A 27,520-nucleotide genomic window follows, 5' to 3' on the forward strand; every position below is an offset into this window, starting at 1 on the left:
GTCCCTCTGATGACGCCCCCCAATTTCACCTGACTCAGTCCCGGCTTCCTTCACCCTTCAGGATGGAGGCCGACCTCCCTTCTCCTCCTGCCTTTCCCCAGACCACTGTGGGTTCTGAGCTGCCGAGGTGACCAGGTTCCTTCTCATTCAGGGGTCCTCTCAGCTGTGTGGTCAGCCCCCTGCGAGGAACACCACATCCATCTCCCTGACCCAGAGAGGAGAGGGCCGGCTCGGGGTGGGGACAGAGAGGGACACCCCAGGTCTCCAGATGGCTGGTCCTGGGCTTTCTTTGCTGCTGCACCCTTGTGGGTAACATGGTGGCTAAGAAGGACATTCAAGCCAGGCTTTGTGACTTACGGGTGGTGCTGTGAGTGATTTGCTTAACTCTCTGTGCCTCAGTTTTCTCATCCCTGAGTGGGGGATGTGAACAGTAGTTGCTACCCCGCTGTTGGGTGTTAGGATCAAATGAGTGGCTCCAGGAAACTGCCCAGCCTGGCGCCTGGCCTGCAGTGGGTGTTCAGGGAATTGCAACAAGGAGGGCTGTTAAAATGTTTGTGGTGCTCAGGGTCCCTCCCTAGCCTGAGTGAGAGGAAAAGGCAGGGGCAGCCCAGCCCACGTTCAAGGGGAGGGGGATGAGGCTCAACTTGTGAGGGAAGGAGAGTCAAAAAGTAATGGGCATGATTTTAAAGCCTCGCCTTTGGCACCCAGATGTCATGAAATTCGATCTAGCTGTCATTAGCTGCAGTGGCAGCTAGTTGAGGGTGCAAGTTGGCCTCATTTGAAGTTCTTTCTAAACACATTTATTTCTTTATTTTGGCCGTCCTGGGTCTCTGTTGCTGCACTTTGGCTTTCTCTAGGTGCAGAGAGTGGGGGCTACTCTTCCTCAAAATGTGTGGGCTTCTCTTGCTGTAGAGCACGGGCTCTGGGGCATGTGAGCTCAGCTGTGGCACAGACACTCAGCTCTTTCTTTTTCTTTAATTAAAGAACGTTTTAATCGGAGCATAATTGCCTATGTTGTGCTAATTTCTGCTGTACAATGAAGTCCATCAGCCATATGTATACATATATACCCTCCCTCCCACCCCAGCCTCCCATCCCACCTCGCTAGGTCCCATCGGAAAGCACGGAGGTGAGCCTGAAGTCGTTGCTCTTAAGCACTGGCTCATGGTGCACCCAGTCAATGTGGCTGAAATCACACCGCTCTCTCTCCAAGGGTAGCAGCAGGAGCCTCTGTTATCCCAACACCCCGTGCCCAGACCTCAAGGGAAACAAATCTGCCTCCTCCAGGCCTGCTGTGGGCCACCCCTGCTGTCTGCTGGCCTGTCCCCCAACCTGAGTCTGAGAGGCGGCCTTGCCCGCCCAGCTGCCCAGGGTCTGTGAAGAATGGCACACTCCCTGTTCAAGGGCGCTCGCTGGTCCTTATCGTGGGAGAGTGCTGTCTGCAGCGCTCAGCTCCTGCTCGCCCGGTCAGCACTCTGCAGAGTGCAGTGAAGGGGGGGAGGCTCCCCACCTGCCCAGCAAGAGGCAGACCCTGTGCTCGACAAGCTCTCTACATGGCCTAGCAGCGGCAGGATGGAACCATAAGGAAAGGAAGGAGGTGAACCAGGCACTGAGTGTTCACACCGGGCTTCCACAGAGGGATCTAAGAGGAAGAGAGTTGGTGGCCTTGGTCATAAAAGCGATTGATTGTCCTGGGACCCATTGTGCCTGCCGAGGTCAGCAGAGTGGCCTTGGCTGGCCCTGCTTCCTGGAGGAAGGGTGCCCTCAGAGATTCAGTTCACCGAGGTTCAATTAGCTAATAAGCTGTGCTAGGGTGGAAGGAGGCTGGCGGAGGTTTTCCAACTATAACAGAGAAGAGAAAGCCTTGGGGACCTAAAGGGACAAGAACCTGACCCTTGTCCATGGGAGGAAGATGGAACTAGAGAAAACTACACCTTGGCTTTCGTCTCAGATGAAGCTGAGTTTAAACAAAGTTCTTGGGCAAGTGTCTTCCCCTTGCCAAGGCTGCCTTCCCTTCTGTCAAACACAAATGACAATCCCTCTAACAGAGAGCCAGCCATGTGCCAGGCACTTTGCTACCAGTCTTATGGGCATGAACTCATTTAATCAGAGCCGTAATCCTAGGAGATAGCTACTACTACTATTATCAGCATTTTACAGATGAGGAAATTCAGACCCATAAGATGAGATGACTTTTTGCAGGTCCTACTCTGAGTTACACATCAGGATTCAAACACGGGCCACCTGCATGTACCTAAACCCTTGACCGCTCCTCTTTTCTTCCTCTTGTCACGAAACACACTAACAACTATGAACTAGCAACACAGATTTATGGGCTGAAACAGTGACAGGAACTTTCCACTGATGGACTCCTTTAATCCTCACAATAACTCTAAATGAAATGGGTCCCAGTATAACCTCCATTTACAGGTGAGGAAGCTGAGAAACAGAGGCTCATGGGTGACAGAGATGGGAGGGGAGCCCAGGCAGTCTAGCTCCAGGGTCTTTACCTTGACCCTGTACAAAGGCACGAAAGGGCCTTACCAAGTGCCTAGCATATGGCACCGAGCAGGCTCAGCGAAGGGGCCTTTCTGCCCTGGGGCAGCCCTTCCTATGCATGCAAGCATGCATGTAAGTCACTTCAGTCATTTCCAATTCTTTGCAACCCTATGGACTGTAGCTTGCCAGGCTTCTCCATCCATGGGATTCTCTAGACAGGAGTACTGGAGTGGGTTGCCATGCCCTCCTCCAGGGATCTTCCCCGACCCAGGGATCTAACCCATGTCTCTTATGTCTCCTGCATTGGCAGGCAGGTTCTTTACCACTAGGCCATCTGGGAAGCCCAAAGAGGAAGCCAAATGTAGTGAACACAGGGGGAGGCTCCCCCCATGCAAAATGCAAGCCAGCCTTTGGAAGGGTCCAGAGATGTTCTCAGCAGCTCCAGGTCTCCTGGGGCTCCCAGCCTGAGCGCAGAGTTAGACAGACTCAGAAATGCCTCTGGTGGGACTTCCCTGGCGGGCCAGTGGTTAAAAGTCTGCACTTCCGCTACAGGAGGCGCAGGTCCCGTCCCTGCTCAGGAAACTAAGATCCTGTATGCTGTGCAGCATAGCAAAAAAAAAAAAAGAAAAAAGAAAAAAAAAGAAAGAAATAGCTCTGGTTCAAAGAAGACAGCGGTAAAGCCGGGGTCAAGGGCCCCAACATGCAGGGGCTTCTTAGCAGAGGTGGTGAAGCTGTGTCTTAGGGAGAGCAGCAATTCTGGTGAGCCACTGGACTTGAGCGAGAGCTGGGGGTAGAGGCTATCAGACAAGGCCAAGGCAGCAGACAGACAACAGGAAGGACCGTCAGGATCTCCCACTCCAAAAAGTCCCGCAGTGCCCAGCCAGGGTTGTGGGTCACCGGGGGCAGCCAGCAGGTGGACAGTTCGGGAGAGTAACAGGAAGAGTGGGCAGCTCCACGCCAGTCTGTTGCTCAGGCTTGGGCAAGCCCCCTCCTCCACCAGGCCAGAAATCCTAAACCTGACTCCTGAGGAGCCCCACCCTCCTCCAGCCCCCCTGGCACCCCACTCCCCAAACCATCACCCCAGATCATTGAACTGGAGGTCTGTAATGCTGACACTCCCTTGGAGAACATTTATCTGGAAAGTCATAAAATCACACTGCGCATGGTAATTAACGATTAGCGATGTTTATCCCTCAGCTGGCTCTGGCCTGTGGGAGTCTGCTGTGGGGACAGAGGCCAGCTTCCCTCCCTGGAGTGGAGGTGGGTGGCTGCTGATGCCCGGTTCTCGCCATCAGAGCTGTGCCAATAGTGGAGGTAAAGGCCAACCTGTGCAGCCCCTCACTGGGGGCCGTGTTGTCTCACTAAGCCAGCTTCTCAACAAAGCTGCCCAGGGCTGGCTCCTAACACTTAACCATCCCTATTCCATGCCTTTATCTGTGCCGTGCCACTCACCAAGAACACCATCAAGGCTCTGCCACCTCCAGGAAGCCCTCCCTGACCACCCTGGTACAGAGCTGCTCCACTGAGGGCCATCAGGACTCTCACCCCCTCTGGTCTTCACCCAGATGTGTGTATCCTGTGGCTGCACCTTGATCACTCAGACAGACCAGATGTTCCCAGAGGGTATGGATCCAACCCAAGCTCCGCTCCTCCACTCTCCCATACCTAGCCCTTGACCATGCACCCAATAGGTCCTCAAAAATGAGCCATAACACCAAAGTATTAGAGCTGCAAGAGAACACACCCCTCGCCCCCTACACAATGTTCTGTGTGTATGGACACTGGCACACGGCTCTGGGGAACAGGCCCAGACGAGGCCAAGGCCCAGTGCACAGCAACTTGGGAAATGGAGACCTGGGCCAGGATTTTGCACAGCATTTTGAGTGACAGAACCAGCACTCAAACCAAGGTTTTCAGGTGCCTGGACTTGGCTCCCCAGGAAGTGTGGTGGCCCACCTGGAGTCACCTAGAGAAGGCTGGACACGATCCTGGGCCCCAGGGTGTGGGCTGGATCTACCCCAGCTTCCTATATCATCCCAGGCTTGTCCCCAGTCCCCTGGACCTCAAGGTGAGAGTATAAGCCTGGCGGCACACAGGCAAGCCTGAGCAGGGTAGCCCGGCCGAAGTGATCATCTAACCTAAAGCCAGAGGGATGTGGGTAGGAGAGGGCTCTGCGGCTGAGTGGGCTTCTCTTTCCTCCTTGGACACAGGCACCAACACATGAGCTGCCCCTTCTCATCAGCCTGCCCGGCTCCCGGCAGGCAGCAGCTACCCAGGGCATTCTCAGGGAGGCTGTAAACGCCAGGCCCCTGGAGCTGGCCCTCACCCACCCAGGCCCATTGCTTCTGTGGTCTGAGCCAAATCCCAGGGCAGCAAGCCAGCACCCACCCACCCACCTCACCAAGCCTCCCCTGATGGCCTGTGAGTCACTGGGGCCCGAGTGTCAGGTCATCTAGTTCAGCCCGGCCCAAAGCCTTGCCCCAAGGTGCTCTGCAGGGATGAAAAGGGCCCAGGACTCAGAAAAGCAGCATCACTGGTCTTGGAGATCAAGAGCCCATCACATGTTAAAGGCATAGACAAGGCTTTCAGGAGAAAATGAGACAAGGCTCTTAAACACCCTATGTATATGCAAGTGTGTGTGCAAATGTGTTTTATGAACACAAAGACACAGTGAAATCGCTCAGTCGTGTCTGACTCTTTGCAACCCCATGGACAGTAGCCTGCACCAGGCTCCTCCGTCCATGGGGTTTTCTAGGCAAGAGTATTGGAGTGGGTTACCATTTCCTTCTCCAGGGAATCTTCCTGACCCAGGGATAGAACCCAGGTCTCCCCCATCGATAGACAGACGCTTTACTGTCTGAGCCACCAAGGAAGTCCAACCCAGAGACGTGTAAAGACACAGGTCAGGTCATTAGCATCGCGTGCCCTGGGAAGTGGGGCTTCCCAGGTGGTGCTAGTGGTAAAGAACCTGCCTGCCAATGCTGGAGACATAAGAGGTGCAGGTTCGATCTCTGGGTCAGGAAGATCCCTTGGAGGAGGGCATGGCAGCCCACTCCAGTATTCTTGCCTGGAGAATCCCATGGACAGAAGAGCCTGGCAGGCTACAGTCCATGGGGTCACACAGAGCTGGACCCGATGAAGAGACTTAGCACGCACGGACGCCCTAGGAAGTGAGAGTTGAGGGTGGTGGCTGTTGGCAACTGCTTTATATCGCTCTACACTCTCCACTGATCAGAGTGAGTATGCATTTCTCTTCAAATTAAATCAATTATTTAAATAAAGTAGCATCAGGAAAAGAAAACTCTTTAACCCAGCATTTCCCGAACTTTTTGATGATGAATTGTTTTGTGTAACGCCTAGAAGCATCCACCAGAACGGGGGATGTGCACAAAATATACTCTGGGGAAAGATAAACTTGTCTAGTTTTGAATAGATAAAACCATGGTCCTTTTTGACTCTGGAAACCGGGAAGAGGAAGGGATTTGCAGAATCCAGACACCACATCAATATCAGAGATAGACCAGAGCCAACAGCTCCCTAAACGCCAGCCCAGATGCTACTGCTCTGCCCCGTTCCCTCTCTGAGCTGGGATGAGCTGCAGGCAGGGGCCATGAAGAGGGTGCAGTGTGTCACAGGGGAAATGCCTGGTGCAGAGTGACAGGGAACGGAGAAATAGGGCAGGGACGGTGCTGGGGCAGGCGGCATAAGCCCTCCCGGGAAGAAATGGAAACCAGGTGTCACCACACGGCCACAGCATTCTGCAGTCAAGCATCAGATCCCAGCTCTGGCCCCTTCCAGCTGCACAACCCTGGCAAGTTGCTGAATTTCTCTGGGCATGAAAGAGGGGCCAGATGGGATTGTCCCTAAGGTCCCCTCCAGTCTGAAATTCCAGGATTCTGGGCTTCACAGTGATCACTGCAGGTATGACCCTACGAATTATCATCTCCACTATATAGCTGATAGAACTGAGGCTCAGAATGAGTAACTGACTTCTTCAAGGTCAGCAGAGAAAACCGGAGTCCAAGTTAGCCATTGTGCCACCAGGCGCCCTGCAGAGAGCGCTCTGCTTTGTGGCCTTGAGAACTGCTACTTGTGCCCGAGCCAGACCAGGAGTCAGACCATCTGGGTTTTTAGGACTGGCTCCATCTCTCACTAGCTGCACAATTTGGACAGGTCGAGTAGCCACTATGAACCTCGGTTTATTCCTCTGCAATTGAGACTAAGCCCTCCTTGGTTACATGGCACAGTCCATCATGTCAAATTCACCGTGGAGCCCAGCACACTTAGGTCTCTGGAAAATGGGAGCTATTGTTACTCTAACTCTATAAATTATTCCAGAGTTGAGGGGGAAAGGAGAGGTAGGCATTGAATTCCAGGTGCACTGGCCTGCGGATCGGCAAATCTGTATGCCCCAGGCAGATCCCAGGACTGTCTTCTCGAGACCGAGTCAGCTCCCAGGACAGCAGCCAGCTTGCTGCCTATCTGAGGCTCCCAGCTCCATCCTTCGTTTCCCCTTATGTAACAGGAGGAGCTGGACCAGATGACCTCTGGGAACACACAGATCTATCATCTGGATGGAAGAAGATCTCTGGCTCCACAGGATGCTCTTTTCCCACCATGGTTTGGAGACTTTTGCTCTCCAGCAGCCTGTAGTCCTCTTCTGCGGTTGGGCATGTGGGTGATGCATAGGAGAAGCAGGGGCAGGAATCACGAGAACCTGAACCGGGCAATTCCCATATTCCAGGGACCGTCCTAGGAGCCGCCCACAGACTAACGCATTCAATCCTCAGAACAAGCCTATGAGAACAGAACAGGCTAACACATTTCACAGACAAGAACACTGACATCCAAAGAAACGAAGTAATGTGCCCGAGGTCACAGGGTTGGTGAAGGAGGATTTGAATCCAGACCTTCCTGATCTTCATGGCGCCCTGCTCTGAGCTTCTGAGTGGCACCAACTCTGGGTCTCCATGCAAGACGGAGACACGGGGAAGGAGAGACAGGGTAGGAGGACAGGGGCATGTCCCAGGGCAGCATTTTCAGGGAGGGGAATAGCAGTCTGATCTAAGAAATGGTTGTTGGCCTGCACTTGGGGTCTGTTGAGTTTTGGGGTCATTGTGCCTACACAGGAATGCACAACCCTCTCTCCCTGTGGGGCTGTGGAGGGTGGCACGGCCATGTTACCAGGAAGGAGGCACCCACTGGCCTGAAGAACAGTGGGGCCTGAACCTCTTTTTCTAGTGGCCACTTGGGCCAAGGAGATGTTCCGTCTGCCGCTGCCGGCTCACTTCAGTCCAGCAGCCCTCCACTAAATCACCCGCTCTGAGTCAGTTTGCCCCCCAATATCACATGCAGAATGTTTGTCGGCTCTTGACACTAATATTATTTAAGGCCTAAAGTCTAATGTAAGGCTTCCTTTTAGCGAGATTGTCTCATTTAATAAAACTCCCTGTCTCTGTTCCCCCAAGGTAATCATGCTGATGATAACACATTCCCTGTGCTGTGATTTGATCTGGGAATAGAATTAGCACACAGCCTTGCTTCGTTGTCAGATTCATATTCTTATTTTTTCCCCCCTGGAAATAAATAAGCAGGTAGCCATCCAGGTGAAAGGCAGTCCTCTGCCCTCTGGAATCTTTAGTCATTGGCCTCCTAACTGGGTCACCCATCCTCAGAGCTCTCTCATTCACTCATCCATTCTTTCTTTAACTGACTCAATCAACAAACACGGCCCCACGGTCAGTGCCCTAGGCTGTACCCAGGCTCTGAGCTGGGGAGTTGGGGTGGATTAAGACAGAAAAGCCCTGTCCTCAAAGAATGGACACCTTCCTGAATGGCCCCTCATCTTCCAATGAGTGCCCCTCACCCTGAGGGCACACCGGTAGGTTCAAGGGATCACACGGAGGCACCCCTGAGAAAGAAGACCAGGGCTCAAGGGGTGTCCCTGTCCTCACACCACCGTGGCCAGAAGCAAGTGGCCTGATCCATTCAAGTCTGTTCGTTCCCGGGTGGGAAGGACACAATGAATAATGGACTTGGAGTCAGACACAGCTTGGTTCAAATCCCAGCCCTGCTTCCTACTAATTGTGGAGCCTAGAGCAAGTCACTTCACCCTGCAGTGTGGTGCCATCCTGCGAATCATGACCTGCTTCACAGAGACGCTGTGGGCAGGGGCACAGGCGGCCACAAGACAGGAGATCACCCAGGGAACCACTGAACCCGTCCTGAGACAAGGGGTCCCAAAAATGTCGTGTCCCCTTACAAAGGGGACATTTGAGATGACATGATGTAGCTCAAGTGTCCGGCTCATGGGAAATACTCGGCAAACTTGTCGCCACCAGCACCGGCGTCATCATCGTCACCATTATCAGCAGCAGCAGCAGCATCGTCACCGCTCTCATCAGCATCATCGACGTCACAGATATCACTCACTCATCTGGTGAGAAATGAGAGCTCTTCAAGAACTCTAGGGACCTAGTCTGGCGGGTGTGCAGGGTCGGCACTGGGCGGGGAATGCACGCTCTGTGACGGCCGGCAAGCCCCTTCACCTCCCTGGCTTAGGTGTCCGGCTGTGACGCTATATCCTTCCTGGCCCTGATGCCCCAGTGCCTGTGAGCAGGCGGGAGGGCACATCTCTCACCCTGCAGGGCGCTCTGCTGCTAGTTAACCTAGGGAGGGCTAGGGATCCAGCAGGCCCCAGGGAGTCCCCCAGCCTGGGGGCATGGCAAACGTGGCCACACAGGGCACAAGTTGAGCCCAGCAGGCATGACGGGGTGCTAGCGGACCTGCGAGAACAGAACTCCAGGGCTTGGCTGGCCCTGCTTCTCGGATGAGCCCCCCTTGACTGCACATCGCGACTGGCGCCTGGGAAAGGGCACAGGACCCAGAAACCCGAGAGGAGGGTTCAAAGCCAACCCGCTCCAGACATTCACTGTGGGAGGCGCCCCGAGCCTCAGCTTCCTCCCGTGACATACGGGGTACCAGTGACGGTTCTGACCAAAATGATCACTCAGGAGGATGACCGAGGAGATCTTTACAAAGGGCCTTTTTAATAGGCATGAGCAGGGTTAAGGGAAAGCAAAAGGACTGGCGAAGCACCCCAGTGGGAGCTGCTGCCACCCCTAGAATGACTCCAGAATCGCCTGGGGAGGTGAGGGAGCTGCCATGGAGGAGAAGGGAGACCAACAGGGCCTGTGGTGTTTGCTACAGGAAGAACCGTGGTGTTGGGGAAGGCTCTCGAGGGTCCCTTGGACTGCAAGGAGGTCCAACCAGTCCATTCTGAAGGAGATCAGCCCTGGGATTTCTTTGGAAGGAATGATGCTAAAGCTGAAACTCCAGTACTTTGGCCACCTCATGCGAAGAGTTGACTCATTGGAAAAGACTCTGATGCTGGGAGGGATTGGGGGCAGGAGGAGAAGAGGACGACAGAGGATAAGGTGGCTGGATGGCATCATGGACTCAATGGATATGAATCTGAGTGAATTTCGGGAGCTGGTGATGGACAGGGAGGCCTGATGTGCTGCGATTCACGGGGTCGCAAAGAGTCGGACACGACTGAGCGACTGAACTGAACTGAAATGAACAGGCGCACAAGTCAGTACTGACCCACAGTCCCTCAGGGAGGAAGCCACGGAATGTTTGTTGATGGAACCGGAGAATAAGTGAGTGAGCGAATCTGACCTCCTGCTGATTTATCCTGCAGCAGATCCCAGTTTCCAAATGGCTGCTTCAGTATCTCGCCTCCCACACGCTCTTCTTAGTAGGAACTTAACACACTGTGAATCTGGCCACAGGTGTGATTACAGCAGAAGAAACGCTGTGATATCTGTTAGGTCATAAAAAGCGATGACGCTTCCACCTGTCTCTCTTTGGGATGCTCATGCCTTGAAGTGAGCCACCCTGCCCTGAGCAAGCCCAAGCAGGCGCGTGGAGAGGCCACGTACAGGGGTTCCAGCAGACTACTGCAATGGAGGTACCAGGCCACGGTCAGCATCAGTTGTCACACGGGTAGTGAGTAAACCTTTGGATTTCAGAAGATCCCATTCCCAGCCTTCAAGCCTTCCAGCCTGAGGTCCCGGGCACTGTGGGAATAGACTCAAGCAGTCCCTCCTGCACAGTATCCCAGTTCCCAGCTCGTAGAATCAACACGTGCATGCGTGTGTGTGCGTGCTAAGTCACTTCCGTCACGTTCAGCTCTTTATGACCCTGTGGACTGCAGCCCACCAGCCTCCTCTGTCAATGGGATTCTCCAGACAAGAATACTGGAGTGAACTGCCATACCCTCCTCCAGGGGATCGTCTGACTCAGGGATCAAACTCCCATCTCTTATGTCTCCTGCGTTGGCAGACGGGTTCTTTAGCACTAGCACCACCTGGTAAGCACAGAATCAATAAGCATAATCAAATGGTGGGTGTTTAGTCCATAATGTTTGGGGTAGATAGTTATGTAAATTCTTGCCTTCAGTCCATAGGGGTCGTGCTCCCAGAGCACAGAATAGGCTGGAGAAGGGTAAAAGAATGTGAGGGGAAATGGGGAAAAACCGGCAACACGGATGGCACATGCAGGGCAGGGGGTTTAGGACCGATCCAACCAGACAGAATCTGAAAACTCATTCTTGTCAGCTCCGCTAAGCTGCACTACTGCCCCAGCTGCCTGAACAGCCTTTTGCCTCTCCCGCCTGTCTTCCCTGTCCCACCCCAACTTGGCCCTCCCATACTACCAGAGGACCAGCTCACCCCTCCTACCTGGGCACTCTGTTCTTGGCCAGCAGAAGCTCTGCACTGTCTGGCCTGGCAGGGGAAAGAAGGGGTGGCGGGTCTGGAGGGACCAGCCTCCTCGCTGCGCCCTGTACACACCAGGTACCCGCACCCCCTTGCCCTCCCCTCACCTGGAACTCCCTCCCTACCACACCAATGCTACCAGTACCACAACGCCTCCAGTGAAGTAACCCTCTGGAATGCACTGCATGTCTGTGCCCCTCCAACCTTCATATGTTGCTGTTGTTATCTCTGTTTAAGTCGTGTCCAGTTCTTTGTGACCCCCATGGACTGTAGCCCCAAAGGCTCCTCTGTCCGTGGGATTCTCCAGGCAAGAATACTGGAGTGGGTAGCCATTTCCTCCTCCAGGGGGTTTCCCGACCCAGGGATCAAACCTCCATCTCCTACTTGGCAGGCAGACACTTTACCACTGAGCCACTTGGGAAGATACCCAAAACTTCATATGCTAAAGGCCTAACCCCCCAAGTGATGGCATTTGGAGGTAAGGCCTTTGAAAGATAATTAGGTCATGAGGATGGAGACCTCTTGATTGAATTAGTGCCCTTATAAGAAGAGGCAGTAGATAAATGATCTTTCTCTCTGCCATATGAGGCCAGAACAAGAAGGCACCATCTGCCAACCGGCCAGTGGGCTCTGACAAGACAGAATCAGCCACCACCCTGATGTTGGCCTTCCAACCTCAAGAACCATGAGAAATAAGTGTTTGTTGTTTACGTCACCAGTCTGTGGTCTTTGTTATAGCAGCCAGCCCAACTAAGACTTCCAACCCCACGACTGCCCTTCCCCTCCCCTGAACCCTGTCCCAAGATGCACATGGTTGTAAATTTCCTGAAAATGCCCACAGGAGATTTGAAGGTGGTATCTGAGTAAGAAAGCTGGCATATACTAGATTCGCCTCCCCAGGAATGGAGGAAGTTCTGTTCTAAATCCCACGCATGCCTTCCATCCGCAGTCCCTGGCAGGGCTCACAGCTGCTTGCTAGGAAATCATCATGAAGGCCACAAATCTCCCTGACTCCCCTGCACATGTGTAGCATCGTATGTCCACTCCCCTCAGACCAAGCTCCCGTTACCATAACTAACAGCTTCCCGAACCACGCTGCTATGGGAGCAGAGCCCATGTCTTCTCATCACTCCTGATAAAGCAATAACCACACTTGGTGTTTCAGTCCCTGCTAATAAAAGCATTGCATTTCCTTACTTGATCCTTGTAATAATGCTATGAGGAAGGTGGCTAAGGGACAAGCCCAGAGAAGAGACGTGACTTGCCCAAGGTCACTGAGGAGGTAGGAACCAGAGCCAGGACTCAGAACTGGGTCCCACTCTGCCTGCATCCCCCACCCTAGAGCGGTTTATCACCTCTGCAGCTCCACCACGGAGCAAGGGGAGGCTGAGCACGAAGCAGGCACTCGACAAATATTTGTAGACTGAACAAAACCTTGACAAATTCGCATTGCATGAATCAAGCTCTGATATGGAATAGAAACCAAACCACCTCACTGATTTCCAATTCAAACACCATCATCTGCTCAGTGCATTCTGATGCACTGATGTCTTTTGTTTTCTGGAGGGGTTTTGTTTCCTCCAGCAACGAGTGGGCGGTGAGGAGGTACACAGAGTCCCCTGGGGAGCTGTTTCTCACAGCATCTCAGATGTGAGGTGGGGAAACAGTCTAAAAACAAATAGGTTTTAGTTGTCACAACACCCAGGCCAGAGAGGTGGGCAAAGGCTCGGGGTCCCCTTAACAGACGACAGCACTCAGATGCCCCCAGAGTCAAGGGACACATTTGTGGTCCCTTAGAGAACGAGGGCCCATCCCGTTCTTGATGCCCAAACGGAGACTGACAATTCCTCCACTCCCCTACTTCCAAAATGGCCCACTCTGAACACCACAGCCTCGTAAAACGCATAGCAAACACGACTCTAGTGAAGACACACGGCGGTCTTACTTGATCAGGGGCCGGGCTCCGAACTCTAGCAGAGACCAGAATGAAGCCTCCTGATGCAGAGGCCTCAGCACCCCTCACGCCTCCTCCTACCTCCCCTTCTTCCTCTTGTCTATGTCCAGCAGGCAGATCGTCATATCACATGGGCTGAACCTCCATAACCACGTAGCTCTGCAGAGGAAACGGGGGCCCTACGCCCTCTTGGCAATTGATGACTCTGGTTGGGCATGGGGTTCTCAGAGGACTGTGTGCCTCAGAGCGTTCTTCTTGCCAGGGAGTGACTGGAGACCCTCAGCCAATCTCCATTGGAAAGTCAGGCCTTCGACAATGGGAGAAAGTAAAGAGGAACCAGCCTCAGGCTGGAAGGCAAAGCAGTCTGGTCCTTTAATTTCCTGTGTGACCTTGGGTCGATCACATCTTTTGGAACCACAGTTGTCAAACAGTTGTCTCCATTTGTCAAACATGTTCATACTACCTTCCCTCATTACCTCTGGGGGTAAATGTCCATCTCCAGAGATAAAATGATAACACTTAACTTTATGCCTGCTGCTGCTGCTGCTGCTGCTAAGTCGCTTCAGTCGTGTCCGACTCTGTGCAACCCCATAGACGGCAGCCCACGAGGCTCCCCCGTCCCTGGGATTCTCCAGGCAAGAACACTGGAGTGGGTTGCCATTGCCTTCTCCAATGCATCAAAGTGAAAAGTGAAAGTGAAGTCGCTCAGTCGTGTCCGACTCTTAGCGACCCCATGGACTGCAGCCTACCAGGCTCCTCCGCCCATGGATCTTCTTACTCCGCCACCCCTGATGCTGACTCAAGCTGGCCATGGTGTGTTCTCACAGCCTGGAGGTCCGTTGCCCTGGCCTGACTGATGGTGAGTGTGATTGCCCATGGCAACTGGAATCAGGCTGCATCCAAGGGACAAGGTCGAGTCTTAGCTGAGAAGGCAACCAAGTCAGTTTATCGGGGGCAGTATTAACCATCATCACAGAAGGGACATGAAGCGGGGGTGAGGAACCACAAAGGTGAGGCTGGTCAGGAAGCAGCAGCAGGGCAGTGAGGCCAGCCGCTCAGGGAGAAGCCCTGTTCTTGCCAGGGAAAATCATCTAGCAAGAGGCCTGGCAGGCCACACCCACAGAACATGGGCCAGGCTGCCTCTGGGGCCGGAGCCTGGAGAGAGACAGGCCGGTATGGCCGAGAGCAGACAGCGCCAGCATCCTTCAGCCTGTAATCAAATCCTGGGTCAACCTGGGAAGAATGTGCTCAGAAGTACTATGTGTATGCACTTGCTTATATCTTGCCTTGTCCCGAGAAAAATGATTTAAAGCATACACAAACCCATATGGAATTTATAAGGATAACTAAAATGTTATAATAAGACAGAAATTAGGAACTGATAGGAAAGTACACAGGCAAAGTCTCTGAAGTACAGAGGAAAGGACATTAGATGAGACACGAATCTGAGTAGTTCAGAAATGAAGATGACTAAGTTCCTAACATTATTCCAAAGGATCCAGATTTTTGATCTGAGCTTCCTGGTAGCAAGTGCAAAAGGAGAAACCTGATCAATTACACAACATCCATGAAATAAAATATAAGTACATAAATAAAGCCTGATATTTAGGAAAATCGTTAACTGCCTCTGAGTAAAGCAAGAATTTTTCCTGGCAGTCTTCATTATAAAATTCTCAGAATAGACACAAAACAAACTTTATGGAGATGTTTTCTGGGGAGTGACATCATACAAACAGACAATTCAAGAGAAGGAATCCCGCAGGAACCAAAATAATGTTCTATGGAAGTCATCCTCTCCTGGCCAGGCTTAAGGCACAGGTAGATGAGGCTGGGATAGTTTAAGCAGAGAAAATTACTGCTATTTACTGCTAATAGGATTGTTGCTCTTTGTTGATTTATCTAAAATTCATTCATGCAAGCTATATTTACTGAGCCCCTAAGTAGTGCCAGCCTTGTGTGGGGCATTGGAGAAAAAGAAAAGAGCAGGACTGACATGGACCCTGGCCTCTGGTAACTCAAGGTCTTGGAAGAGAATCTGTAAGTAAACAGGTAGCTACAGATCACAGTTCAACAGGGGTCCTGATGGGAAGCCCAAGTCACTACAGGAGGACAGAGAAAAGACCTAATGTTTCACATTAGGGAAGACTGCCTGGAGGAGGTGAGGCCTGAGGTGGGCCTGGGAAATACCTGGAAGGTGAAGTTGCAGTGGTTGTACCACAAGAAGTCAGGATGCTGAAGAACCCACAACTGCCCAGAGAGTCCACTGGGAATGGCCTTGGCAGTGGCCCCAAGGCCAAGCCTGGCTGGGTTGGGTCCTTCACCTGGCTGCTGCAAGGACCAGTCTCAGACAGAACTGCAAGTATGGCCGAGCTGGGAGCAAATGCCTCAGTGTCCTCTGGGTCCCTCCAACTCCTGGGATGGGGTGGGGGTGCTCCTTCCCTGATTCTCAGAGCTTGGCCCTGTCACCCAGGAACTGGGGTGTGAGGCCCTCTTCATCTGTTCACAGCCAGGCCAGACACAGCGTGCAGAGGAGCACCAGGTAATCCCGTGACCAAGCCACCCCGAGATGCGAAAAACAGCTCGACTGTCTTAGAGTGGAAAGCACCCTTGGACATCAGCTAGCCCAACTCCCTCATCTCATGGAGGGGGAAATTGAGACCCAGAAAGCGGAGATCATCCAAAGTCACATAGGCTGAGACACCAGAATTCCAGAGGCAGTAGAGAGTAGAAGTAAGAAGGAGATCAGACACGACGGAAGATTCCAGAAGAAGCTCAGCAAGAGTTGGAGAAATAGCGCAAATCTGAGGCCATGAACATGAGCCCAATCTGAGATCTGCCGTTTCCTCATCTCTTCAATGGTGATGATACTGACCTGCCCACAGCCTACCGGGGGAACTGGAAGGCACCTTGTAAACTGTAAAGCCCTGTGTGCACGGAGACGCACAGGGGGCCGGGGAGAGGGCAACTTCATGGACGGAAGGGGCCACATCCATCAGAGTGCTTGCTATGTGCCCAGCACTGCTCTGGCGTACACATTGATCACCCCCGTCTAATAGACTAAAGAAACTGAGTTAAGTAGCTTGCCCAAGATCTCAGAGCTAAGAAGAAGTGAAGCAGGGATCAGGACTCTTAATCACACATGCGAGGGCCTGAGGCAGATCTGGATTTGGGAGCTTATTTCTGAGAAAGAAGTGGGCAGAGGATGCTGAGCAGATGTAACCCCTAGGAGATACAGAGTCTCCCTCACCCCTCATCCCAGTCCCATACCCTTTCCTTGGAGCAATGTTTTGCATGGAGAGTGTGAGCCCAGCCAGCTTCCCAGGGGCCATGAGAGAAAGATGGTCTGAGTGGGACCTCTGGGATGACCATATGGTACATCCCAGCTGCATAGCTGTGCTGGTTATCTATGGCTACATAACAAATCAGCCAAAAACAGTAGCATAAAACAATTTATCCTGAGATTCTATGGGCCAGGGGTTCAGACAGCACATAGCAGGGGTGATTTGTCTCTGCTCCATGATATCTGAGGCCTCAGCTGGAAAAACTCAAACAGCTGGAGAGGCTAGGATGGCTGGGCTCAGCGAGGACAGGGAGTCCAGACACAGACCATCCATGTAGCTTGGGCTTCCTCACAAGATGGCAGCCTCAGGCTAGTGATTCTTCTTACTTCCTATGTGATGACTCAGGGCTCCAGGAAAAAGTGTTCCAGTGAGCAAAAGGAAAGTCATATGGTATGACTTAGCATCAATGCTGCCACTCTCTGTGGGGTGCAGCAGTCACAGATCTGCCCAGGCTACAGAGGGTTATTTCTCCCTAGAGGTTATTTCTCCATAGAAATGGGCTGAAGAATTTGTGGTCATGCTTTTAAACCACCACGATGGCTATGAGTGGCCCAGCAGCCGGATAGGGGAACACAGCAGGAATCTAAGCCTCCGCGGCAGATTCACAGAAGCTGAAGAAAGTCACATGCAGTCAGGGCAGACCCAGGACCCAGTCAGGCCCACCTAGGCCTCCTCTCCTGTGCTGCTGGCCTCTTGCACCCCACGTTTGACTCAAAGCCTCTCTCAGGATGATGACAAGGTTAGACCAGGTACTCACAAGGGCAGGGCTTCATCACATCTCTGCCTTGGTAGGATGACCTTGAGTGAGTCATATGACCTCTCAGGCCCTCGGGCTCCTCACTGCATTATGATAAAATCTTCCTCTCTTCCAGGTTTCTGGGAAGGAACAGAAGAGAGAACATATGTGAAACCCAGACACCCAGTAGGCGCCCAGGGAATGCTGGTTTTCTTCCAGGGAGAATGGGGTGGGGCACGGCTGCCGCATGCAAGGAGAGGATCTGAGGGCCTGACTCACTGGGTTCTTGCCCAGGGACTTCACCAGGACAGCATGTCTGCACTTGAAGCTGCAGCAGGCACCTCTCGGGCCTGTGGCTCCCGGCTCTAATTACAGCTTTCTTGACACATTTCCTGTTTGGGAGCTGGCAGGATCCTCTTGGAGGAGCCACAGATAATGAGCAGCTGGCAGCAGAGCCTCCAACCACGGGGACACTGACCCCGGAGCAGGCCTGAGCAGGCCCATCAAGAAGGGCAGAAGGCCTCAAAGATCCCTGTTCTCAGTCCTGCCCTGTATACGTATATGACCACACCCATGGCCCTGGGATTTCCTGATCTCTGCTTGCACACTTCCAGCGACAGGGAGCTCACTGCCTCACAGCCTGCTAACCTCCAGATAGTACAGATGGTTAGAAGCACACCTCAAATCAGACTACCCTTCAGCTTCTATCTGTTGATCCTCAGGTCCCCCAAGTTTCCGGCAATGCGGAACAGAAGAAAGGGCACAGCTTCTGGGGGCAAGAGGAACTGGGTTCACGTTCTGACTCTATCACACCTCAGGTTCTGCAGCCTTAGTCTTGTCCACCTCTTTGAGCCTCAGTTTCCTTCTCTGTAAAATGAGAATAATGCTTCCCAGTGGGAAGGGAGATTGGAAGGGGAAAAGGCCGAGCACACAATAGATACCAAGTGAAAGTCATTTCCTCCCCTTTCCTTCCTGTACACTTTATCTTAGGGTGGCTTCGTTAGGCTCAGATTCAAACAAATGACTGCCCTGCAGAAGAACTTGACCACCTGGAACCTCAAGACAGTGGAAGCCCACCTCCTCAGCTCCTCATGATAAGCTGGAGGAGGCAGGGTGGAAGTGTCTGCCAAATAAAGAAGGACAGATGGACGGATGGACCTACAGACAGACAGCCAGACAGTTTCAATAGGTTCCTAAGTCTAACCAAGAAACACCCATCCTCTTTTAATCCTGTACTTGCTAAATGTCATATGTTTGTTGAGAAACAGTGTAAAGCAGTCATTTTTAAACGTTCATAAGCACCTGAGGAGGTTTTGTAAAATGCAGATTTCTGGGTGCCACCTCTATTTGATTTGGAGGCTATAGGTCTGGGATGGGGTCCAGAGTCTGCATTTCTAGCCAGCCCCCGGCTGACACTGCTGCTGCTCCTCAGGCCACGCTTAGAGAAGTGCCGTAACAGAGCAGAGCCACTGACTTCAGCACCCTTTGACTGACAAGCCCGTGGCCAGGGTGGGGTCCCTGGCCTGGGACTCTCATGCAGGAGGGAGGAGGAAGGTTCCCCTCTCAGCCCTTGGATGCGAAGGACAACGTGCCACCACTCCCACCTCCCACCTCTTCAAATCTTCAGCTCCCATCTCCACCCCATGCTTGGAGCGGCACCCCGGGCTCTCTTCAAAGCTGTGATGGCTTCGTTTCAGACAGGGCTTATACCCCGAATGAGAATACCTCCCTGCAAGCAGTTCAGGCTGCACAAAAATCCATGAACTAGGTGAGGTGTGCAGGGGCCACACAGAATAGCCGCCCATGACAGGCCTTCCAGCAGGAGGGAAGAACTCTGGAAAGAAGGGAGCTGAGTCTCCTGGCTTCCCAGACGTACACAGGCACAAGTGTCTGCCGCAGAGAAGGGCCCACCCCTTCCCCCAGACACGCTTCCTGGCCAGAGCTGATGGCAACAAAGCCTTCATCCCGGGCTCTGCTCAGGCGTAACTTGCTGCGCCACTGTAGACAAGACCCTTCCCCTCTCTGGGTCTTAGTTTCCCTGCCAGAGGCGGTTGGCTAGCCTCACCTAGGGAGAGAACTGGCATTAACTGAGCCGCTGATGTGTTCGTTTATTAAACTCTTTCATTCAATAGATATGTACCAAGCAATTCCTATGAACCAGGATCTGGTCTACAGCACAAACAGAAGTGAAAGGAAGCTCACGCCTCATGGAACTGGCCCAGTTCTTTGTATCGGCTGCTTCATCCCATTGATCTCATTTCACTTTCACCTTCTCAGGTCACCTCCACCCAACCACGGGAGCCGGACGACCTCATCCCTGCTTCACAGATGAAAAAACTGTGGCCCGGAGGAAGTGGCAGAGCTGGGGTTCAGAGCTGGGGTTTCCCAGACCATCACATGGCCCCAAGACCTCTGCCCTAACCAAGCCCCACTTCCTCCTGCTCTCTTCTGGGTCGGAATCTTTCCTTCCAGGCCGCCCTTCCCTCTGCCTGGCAGGGTCCACCACCTCACAAGGAAGTGGAAAGATCAGTAGCTATGAGGGTGACTGTTCCCAGAGTTGGGAATTCCAGGCTGAGCCAGGGCTCCCTACCTCTGCCCTGTTTCCACAAATTCCAGGCCAGGCCACTCAGACCCCCTTCAGCAGTAGGTGCCCGGGACCCCTGGGTGCTCTGGGAGCCCTGGCAGGTCCTTCTAAGTCCCCCATCGCCCATCCACCGTGCTCAGCATCTACTCATGAGTGTCCACGTGACCCACGACGCAGAGCAAGCCCGCAGTGCCAGCACTAACACAACAGGGCGCCCCAAATTGAGATACGTTGTGCTCTGCGCACTTAACCAAGTGTGCAACCCAGAAACTGGAAAGGGGCTAATTTAATGTCAACATACAAGGAAGCTTAGCACCACGTGGAAAGTAAACTTTACCCTGGGTTACACCGGGTGGGAGCAAGCATCTTCCCGGAGCTCGGGGCCCTTGAGGTCTCAGCCAGCCTTGGCCCTATGCCTCTCCATCTCACTTTGAAGATGTGCCCAGTCATTCCCCAGGGCCCGGAAAACTCCCCTCCCCAAAAACTCCTCTCCCCTCTGCCTCTGCAAAGACACCCGTCTGCCGTGGCTCCACTCGCCTTCTGTTTCCTCCAGGAAGCTGCTCTCTGCCCCATTCACTCTCCCAGTTCCCAGCGCTCCAGCTGCCAACTCCCAGGGTGACTGAGCTCTCAGACCTGATGTCCAGCCTTCCGCTGATGGCTGAGTTCCTGCAGCATATGTCAGGTTGAAGAGTCCACGCAAGGGTCATATCAGGAACAACCTAAGACACCAATGCTTTCGGAGGCTCTGCAAGGTGAGAAGGTGTTATTTGCCTTTTTTACTTTCTTTCTTTTGCAAACATACAGCAGAATTTTCCAGCGGCTTCAACAGATGACATGAGAACCCAACCATCTTCTCCTAAGTGAACGGTTAAAGAGACCCACAAGAGCAGTGGCAACACTCTCCAGTGTTTTCAGTTTAAAAAGTAGTTATTTGTCCTGAAAAACACGCTAATGATTAATAGGTTATGATTTATTCTTATTGTTCTTCAAGAATAAATATTTTTGGTTTCTCAGTGTTCTTTTAGAACACAGTAAATATCAATAGATGTAACCCCATAAACAAGAATTCTTTAGTGTCCTCAGTAATATCTAAGAGGGGTGATGCCAGCACCAAAGCCCCAGGGGGTTCGCTGTTGCACGATACCCCCTGGCCCCAGCTGCTCCACACCATGGTCCAGCCCTGCCTGCAGCCCAGAGAACCGGCTCACCCCAGGTCCCCACGAGTTTCCTTCATTCAGCCCTCCCTTACTGGAGGTCAGCTGAGTACCTCTGTTCTTTGCCACCCTCAGAACCCAACCAAAATAGCCGGAGTTCTAGCCTAGACATGAAACCCCGGGCAAGTACACAGCATCCATCCCCTCGTTGTCAACATGGTGATGGTGAGTCCAGCTCACGGCGCAGGGGAGGGCTCGTGAGGACTGACATCAGAACACATGTGGGGGCCTGGCAGGTGCTGGGCCCTCAACAGGTGCAGCTAATATTAGCATGCTTGCTCCTGCCTCGATGGCTACTGTTATTATTAGTGGTGGTATTAATATCCCAGCAGGAAATGAGCTTCAAGGTCACAGAGCTCCCCATGTTACTGAGGGACAAACAGGAAGGCCAGGAGCGGTCAGCAGCAGAGCTGGAGTCAGAAACCCAACGTGTCCCAGTGAGACGAAAACCTCCTGGGGGCCAGGGACACACCAGCCACGTACGCGCTCATGACTCCATCCCTTGCTTCTCTCCACAGTTAATTTTTGGACACATCTCATGGGCCAGGCGCTAGGCCAGGTGCTGTCTGCTCACAATGGGGCTTGGCCCCAGATTGGTTCTATCAATGCTTGCAGATCAGTTCATGGCCTCTCCCATCTGGCTGGCCACTGGGAATCTAGGCCAGGGGTGGAGTTTGGGAAGGGTTTCCTAAGCCATCCCCCCGACCACCAGTAACAAAAACACAGCTGTTACTTTGAGCAGATCCCACTCTGGGACACTCTGGGTAAAAACAAAACAAAACAAAAATGGCCTGATTCCTCATCCCCTTAGCTGGAGAGAACACGAGGCCCAGAGAGGGTTAGTGCCTGGCTTGGGACACACAGCCAGGTCTGGGAGAGCCAGAGAACATAGGCTTCTCAGTATAGATTCTGGATTCCGGACTGTGGCCAGGGATGACCGTGGAGGACTTGAGCAGATGGACACTGGTCAGGACGTGCCTGAGAGTGGGGCGCAGAAAGCAGGGTCTCCGTGGGCAGAGGACAGGTCTGGGAGCGGAGTCTACCGGCTCAACCGTCCCAGAAATCAAGCCCCTGGAGTAGCTGCTTCTCCCACCCTCAACAGAGCGACTTCACACTCAACTGGCGGAGCATCCGTGCTGGACGCAGCTGACTGTCCTGAGAAGGAGGGAGATGGAGTGTGGGCCTGGCAGAGCCACCTGTCCTAGCCAGGGGTAGGGTGTGCAGGAAAGGAGGGCGTCTAGGGGAGCTCTCGCTGGGGAGGAGGTGGGCAAGTTGCAGGGAAGGGGTGCACTGTGGCCAAGGAAGAAGCTTGAGCTGAAGCTGGGAGCCGACAGGCCCCACGAAAGGAGAGCGGAGCCTAGGCCAGGGAGGCGGCTGCCCATGCTTAGGACCCTTCCCTTCTTTCCCTTCTTTCTCCCCTCCCCACACTTCTCATCCCAGCTGGAGTCAACACGTGTCTTTCCAGCCCGACATGAGGCTACCTGACTGCAGGCCTGGGTCCTCTTGCTCACTTTCAGATCTAGGGCCTGGCCCAGAACAACAGCTCAGCAGGGCTGCTGAGTGGGTACCTGCAGAGGCTGACCGTGAGAGCCCGGGGCAGCTAAAACAAAGCCCTGACTTCAGGGGGTTCTGTTTCAAAGTGACTTCAGCATTGTTTTCTGATTTTTTCTGGGTGTTAAGGCCCAGTGGAAAAAGGGGTGGCAGAGAGGAGGGCCTGGAGTTGGGGACCGACCACCCGGCAGCCAGGCAGGCGATCAGGGCAGCATCTCTGCTCACAGCCCCAGACCCCCCGGGGCCGACAGACACACAGGGAATAAGGATGAGGCACTGGTGTTACCTGGGGACAGCAACTCTTGTGCTAACCCCAAACACAGGATGGAGGGAAGAAAGGGGGGCTTCCTTCAAAGAGTCCCTGGGGTGGGGTTTGGAGGCAGGAGGCAGGCACAATCCCTGTTGGTTGGCACCCAGGAGGCCTGAGTTTGGGTCCAGAGCCACCTCCAGCTCCCTGGATGTCCTTAGCCAAGCTGCTGACCCAGCGTCTCTGAAGTCCCTAAGGGGGCTCTGCCTTCAGGTAAGGCCCACAACTAGGTCTCCACACACACACACACACTCACTCACACCCACACACGCACTCACACATGCACATTCAAGCACACACACAGTCGCACATACGCAGTCACACAGGCACGCACACAGACACTCATGCACACTCACACACACACTCACACATAGGCAGCAGGCCCGCAGCGGGGCCCCTAACAAAGGCGGAGGGGTGGGGGGACGTTGGCAGCCAAGAGCTGGGGGGGAGGGGCTCAGGCTGGGGAGGGATGTGGCTCAGAGCCTAACAGGCCACCAGCAGCCGCAGCATCTGCTTTTTCTCACCTCTAAAGGGAATCGATTTGTCTCTGACTGATTTCCCTGACGTCTAGTTTTCTTCTCCGCCCGGCTGTCAGCCCAGCCACTGTGCGGGGATGCGGGGACGCGCCCTGGCCGCCTGCCTGCCTGCTGCTCCCCCCACCCGCCACCTCCCCTATCACACCGCCCCGCACACTCACCGCACACACCACACAAGCACAAAGAAGCCCACACCCGCCGGCCCTGCAGCCACCCTCCTAGACAGACAGACACACCACAACACAACACACACTTATACTCCACCCACACCCGCACTGCAGCCAGCCTCCCAGCCAGACACACCCACAGCCAGACAGACAGACACACACCACACCACAATACACACACACACACTCCCACCCACACCCGCACTGCAGCCAGCCTCCCAGACAGACACACCCACACCCAGACAAACAGACTCACACCACAACACACACACACTTCCATAGCGCTCACACATCTCCACACTCACATTTTCAGCACTACAGAGGCATTAGCACGCATACCACCACCTGCCCACAAGGTCAGGCTTACCCATCCACACGCACACGTGCACACACACACAAACACACACATACACATTGCATGGCCCTCTCAGACACCAAAATGGGTGTGTACACACAACACAGTCACTCACACTTGCCCATGCCCCCAGACCACACAGCCATGCCCACACACCCAACATCCTCACAGCCCCCCAGGCTACATTCCTACCACACAGACCCACACCCCTACATGCCCCCGTGCCCTACAGTCACACCTCTGCCTCCCACCTTGGCGCTGTCATCTGGGCACCCCGCAGAGCTGCCGTGAGCCGCGGCTCCTCAGATCGTCCTGGCCCCCGAGGACAATGTTATCTCCCATCTGCTGTGACCCTGGGACTCGGCTGGGGGAAAGTCTTGTGTGGATACATATTCCCAAGGGCCTGGGTGCCGATGGAGGGGATGCCACTAGGGGGCTGGCTGAGGACGTGGCCGGGGACAGGCTTGCTGCAGGGCAGCCTGGGGGAGGCGCCGGACCCAAGCAGGGTCCCAGTGATTTAGGGTGGAGGGTGTTGAACCCTTATCAAGATCAAGTTGCGTTTTCCTGGTCACAAGCACCTCCAAAGGACCCTGACGAACCAACAACAACAGCAGCAAACAGCGATAATAATACACCCTGACCCTCTCTGTGTTCACATTCTCAGGTCCATGATAGCACTTGATTAGATCCTGGAAACATCCACTGGAATTGGGACTGTTGCCATCTCACAGATGAGGAAACTGAGGTCTGGGCTGAGAAAGGGACTCTGCCAGGCTCTGCATGGTTAGTGAGTTTAGAACTCTGACTCAAATCCAGGTCCCCCGATTACACGGCCAATAATCCAGACCAAAGCAACCGGCTCCAGACAGTAATCCATCTGTCCTCAGAGACCCCATAAAGCCAGCCCATGCTGGCACCGCTCTGCCCCTCGGGGAACATGGAGGAAGCCCTCAGCATGGGCGCTGGCAAGTCGTGTGCATGGAGAACCTGTGTGTATGGGCACATGTGTGCCAGAGGTATGGGCATGTGATCATCAAGGCATGGGACAAGTGTGAGGAGGTGGCGGGCAGGTGGGACCAGGCTCCACCGACAGATGTTGGGGGCGGATGTGTCCATGTAGGCACGTGCATCTGTGGGTGTTGGAAGCATTGTGTGTAGGGGACAAGCTGTGGAAGCGATCTAGCCGTGGCCGTGGGTTTGTGTGCTTCAGACGTGTATGCAGGAAGGCCTTTCAATGGTGTGGGGCTTCGTGTATGTTTGAGAGGGTGACAAGTGTGCCAGAGACATTGCGTGTGAGAGTGTCAGGGTGCACGCCCACCGCGGTGTGTGCCCACCAGCCGAAGGGGCCGCCACTCCGGCACCTTGTCTGCTTCCTGGCCCCCTGCCCTTCCCTTTGTCTGGCTAGGCGGCTCTGCTGTTGGCACAGACCGCAGATAATTGATGAATAGGACTGGTTCTTGGCTCTTCAAGGTCTGGCCAGAGATAAGAGCGTGAGTACCAGCACGGAGTGGGTGCTGAGGGTTCAAGGACCACAGATGCCTCCATCCATTGGAGCCTTTGCTCTCTTCCCTCTGCGGCCAGGGACCCACACAGCCAGGGCAGGAGCATGTGACAGGCAAAGGGGCTCAGTGGGTGCCTGGAGGGTGGGGTCTGGGACAGGGCACACCCGTATCAGGACTGGCAGCAAGCCAGACTGAGCAATGCTGCTGAGTGAATTAGCTCTCAGCTCAGCATCCACTCATAACTTCCAACACCTGACCCAGCACCTACTAAGTGCCTGACTGGGGCTGGCTCCTAGAGCCAGGGAGGCCAAGGAGACACAGGCCCTGCCTCAGGGACGTCACAGTCCACATGGCCACCCCAGACCAGCAAGACAGGAAAGGGACAGAAATATCTACCCCAAAGGCCTGGTCACATCAGGAGAAGCCCCAGAGCTGAGACCTGCACTTATTGAGCTGGGGTCCCCAGGAAATGTCCATCAGGAAGGCATGTTGGAGAAATGGAGGGACACGGCTCGCCCAGGGGCAACACTGATGGGAAGGCCACCACCCACCACTTCTTGTTACATGCCAGACCCTGTCCCACTGAGCCATTTATTAATAGAATGACAGTCACTCCACCTTGTCCAAAGCCCTGGGGATAAGTACTGTTATTACTCAAGCTAAGGACCTTACCAATAGTATTTGAGAGAAATGAGGGAGGTGGACAGATGAGGTTTTAGAAAGACCCAGCCCCTGCCCTCCAGAGAGAGATGATGCCTCGATTGTCAGCCCAGAACACCCAACTTCCAGCAGGCTCCCCGCAAGCTGTCCCAGAACCCTCCCAGGACTGATCCTCAGGAAGGTTAGGGCTCTGGGGATGAAGGCAAGGAGGCCTGGTTGGGACAGGGGAGGCAAAGGGGCTGGATGGGTCAAGGAGGGCAAACTCACAGCCCCCTGCAGTTAGGATATGAAGTTCATGGACCATTAGGGGCCATGGTTCTCTCTTCAAGGGGCAGTCATGGCCATTTGGCTCCTGGGGGTGGATGTTGCCTCCGCCCTGCCAGGTAGCCCTTCTGGGACGTCCCCACCAGATGTCCCCACTGGCCTGGCCCCAGTATAGCCTTCCTGTGACCTCCTCAATGTGGCTGACTTCAGACCGGTAATTTGGAGAATCATCAAAGGCCAGGACCAAGGGAGAAACTGAAGCCAGTGAGAGCAGGGAGCAGACTGGCTTCTGGTCACATCGCAGGACTGGAATTGCAGTTCAAGCTCCCTGATGCTCAGCCTGACCATATATTGAGTGACTGAGTCCATGAGACGTGGGATGAAAGTCAAGTTTTCAACCTCTTCCTCTTTCTTCCACTACTTCTCCTGCCCCATTTTCCTCTCTGTCCTGCCTCCAAGCCCTGCCTCCTCTTTCTTTTTTTTTTCTTTTCCTCTCCCTCTTTCTTCTACTTCATACCTTACCTTACCCAAGAGAAACAACACAATATCCTTTGGCTCCGGATTAGAAAATTTCTCTGGGTAAGGGGGATCTCAGAGGTCTTACCCCCCATCTGTGACAGGTGAAGAATCACACCCCCATGATGAGGGACAGGGAGGCCTGGCATGCTGCAGTCCATGAGGTCACAAAAAGTCGAACACGACTTTGCAACTTACCAACAAAATGTCCACATCCTAGTTCCCATAGCCTAGGAATATGTTGGTTGCAGGATAAAGGAATAAGATTGCAGATGGAGATGAGGTTGCTGATCAGCTGACCTTGAGATGGTGAGATGTTCTGGGACCATCCAGGTGGGTCCAATGTAGTCACAAATGTACATAGAGTGGAAGACGGAGGCAGATGAGAGAAGTGGAAAGATGAGATGGAAGCTTGAGAGGGACACAGCCTAAGGTCACTGGATCTGAAGATGGAGAAAAGGGTCACGAGTCAAGGGACAGCCTGTAAAAGCTGGAAAAGACAGAAACTCGGAGTCTCCCCGGAAGTCTCAAGAAGACATGTAGCCCTTCTGATA

This window comes from Ovis canadensis, chromosome 25 (genome assembly GCF_042477335.2).
Source record: "Ovis canadensis isolate MfBH-ARS-UI-01 breed Bighorn chromosome 25, ARS-UI_OviCan_v2, whole genome shotgun sequence".
NCBI classification, from domain to species: Eukaryota; Metazoa; Chordata; class Mammalia; order Artiodactyla; family Bovidae; genus Ovis; species Ovis canadensis.